Source organism: Pseudophryne corroboree, chromosome 1 (genome assembly GCF_028390025.1).
Source record: "Pseudophryne corroboree isolate aPseCor3 chromosome 1, aPseCor3.hap2, whole genome shotgun sequence".
NCBI lineage: Eukaryota > Metazoa > Chordata > Amphibia > Anura > Myobatrachidae > Pseudophryne > Pseudophryne corroboree.
The window spans coordinates 797,444,480-797,447,169 of NC_086444.1; the positions used below are offsets into that span (position 1 = coordinate 797,444,480).

General features: G+C 41.3%; 1 long non-coding RNA gene across 1 annotated transcript; it reads right to left on the minus strand.

Moving 5' to 3' along the window:
* Positions 1 to 523: 523 nt before the first annotated feature.
* Positions 524 to 2,005, minus strand: LOC134947004 (uncharacterized). The gene is made up of 2 exons (XR_010182530.1): positions 1,824 to 2,005; positions 524 to 801 (listed from the first exon to the last, which is right to left on the minus strand). It is a non-coding gene; the product is annotated as an uncharacterized LOC134947004 (long non-coding RNA).
* Between the last annotated feature and the right edge of the window lie 685 nt (positions 2,006 to 2,690).

The window sequence follows — 2,690 nt, forward strand, 5'->3', positions numbered from 1 at the left end:
GGTGATAATGGAATTGTTTTTTATATTATGAATAATTATCACAGTTATATATTTAGCTAGACATACAATATATTTCTCACTACAACTACATTAAATAGAGACAAGAATGCACTGAAGACAATATCTTTGCTCTGGCTCTTTAATGATGTAAAGATTAACTACCAGGTATAACCACAGTAAGCTGTAACCAGTAGATGTTGGCCATGGAACATTGTTTTTATGTACTTACCTATTAGAGAAGGTGAGAAAAGGTGGAAAATACACACTGACAGATTTCTGCAGACTTCAAAAAAGAAAGGTCGCTCCTTTTCGATTAGAAGATTACAGAAACCTCTCAGTGCATATTTCCCCCTGCTCTAATAGGTGAGTGCATAAAGATAAGAATCCATGGTTACTGGTCAGCTACTGGGTGAGCCTCCGTAACAGCGGCGGAGTTACACAGGGGCCTACAACAGCTCTATGACCTTCGTTAGCGTGTCTTTAAGCATTTCAACCTTCAGTTTTAATAAGGTGTTTTCTGCCGCTAACAAGTTGTTCTCCTCGACTAACTGTTTGTTAATGAGATCGAGGACTTTAATCTGGCGATCCTTGTTCTTCTCACTGGGAGATAGTTTTTTGGATAAACTGCCATCAGAGTGATCATAATCCACTGGCTTGGTTGGAGGCATTTCTTCCTCAAGCCTGGTATGGCGAGGCAAGTGGGCATCTCTTCTCTGAGCATTCCAGCTCCTGTATCTTCTGCATGGACAGCAGGCAGTTATCGACTCCCACAGTGTGATCATCCATCTCGGGGCCATAGGGCTGATGTGGAGAAAGATGAAGAGTAGACAGTGTTAGATGCCTTGCAATGCATTTACAATTGTAAGTAACATCTACTACAGTATTTAGGGATATACATTCATATTTAAGATCAACTAGAACCTGAAACTGTAAGCTGTATAATGGCCTTTCTGGACAGTCCATTTCACCGGTTATTATTATACTTATGTAAGCTGAGAACACTTTCATTGTTGGAATTTGTAAAATCATCTGCGGTGTCCGACATAAACCTACTTTCTGCCTTCCCTAATATTTTCAGACTTATCAAACCTTCTAAAGAGTATAAATGGAGCTGTTGCCCATAGCAACCAATTATCTTCTAGCTAATATTTATCTAGTATACTCCATGCAATGATACAGTAGTTAACATCGGATTGTCGCTATAGGCAACACCTCCCATCATTAGAAGGGATGAGAGATCTCCCCCTAGATTACTATTAATGGTGGCCATGTATTGCTGATGTACTCTATGGCTCAGTGTGTAATAAGGAAACCAGGAGAGCGGTGAGGATTTCTCAGTACATAAATAGCTCCGTAGTTTGGCTTCAGTGGCAGAAGATGAAACCATCATGGAAAACCTCAGTGACCACTATAATAAACTAACATACACATGTATAATACAAAACATTTTAAATAAAACATGATAGTATTATTTAAATAAGCACCAGCTATGACATAATTTCATTTTCTATGTATTTGTTTCCAGTTTAATGTGCAGTATCTGTATCCTATTTTCTGTCTTATTAAATCATTAAAGCAATCATTTCTATTCCCCTCTGATTCTTGTAGCCCATTTATCAATGATTTTTAGCTGTTTAAAACTCATTCCGTATGATAAATGTTGCTCCAGTCAATCAGCCCCAACTGTCATTTTTAAACACATGACAGCTGGGAGCTGATTGACTGGAGCACATATGCAACAGGTTTTGAATAGCTGATAAATGGGCATCCAAGTCTGCTGACACATCAAACTAAGCTACTCTTGTCTTTGTCCAGTTACTAACCTCAGCCAAGTATGTTTCTCCTGCCAGTTGTTTCTACTCCTGCCGGTGAGCTTTGTGTCTCCAGGTATTGAAGGAGAATGAGGGAGGCAGCAGCCAAGCCGGGATATAGGCAGTTGATACCATTATGACATCACAGCATGACCTCACAGACCCCACCAGGCCAGCCAGCACTGGTTCTTTCTGGTTTGAGGCCCATTATGACATCACAGCATGGCCTCACAGACTCCACTACACTGGCCACTGGTTTGAGGCTCCTGTCTTTTGTGTGACTGACATAAGGGAAATGTGATATCACTCCTTATTTAAAGTTATTACATTCACATTAGAATATGAGTTATTATTTTATGGCAGGGTTTCCGTATTGATCTTTGATTATGGGAGACTTTGTATAAACCCAATGTTCACTGTGCTTTCGTTGTTTGTTAATGTTACTGTGTATCCGCAATAAACTCAATTAAGGATAAAGCACTGCTTATGGCACTGACCTCAGTCAGAAGTATTAGGATTCTGTTAGTTAAACATCATATTGGCCATAAGACTCAACACAACATCTCTCTCCCTTCCCCGTCAGGCTCTGAGTGAAGCTATGGAAGGTGGTGTTACTTCATGCTGGCTGTTCCCCTGCTGTTGCTGCCTGCTGAGGTGCCTCTCTCATAGTGAAGGGCTGGCCCCATTTTTCTGTGCCAGATTCTTAGGGCCTGGTACAGGTGTCCCCTATGACCCCTCCTGTCGTCGGGCCTGCATGTGTCTCTGTGTCTGCTTCTGTTCGCAACCATGTGGACACAACCTTGTTTTACTTGGCATAAGAGACATTGGAGGGGGGGGGGGGGGCGGGGTAACTAATTACAAATGTTCCCTTATGCCAGT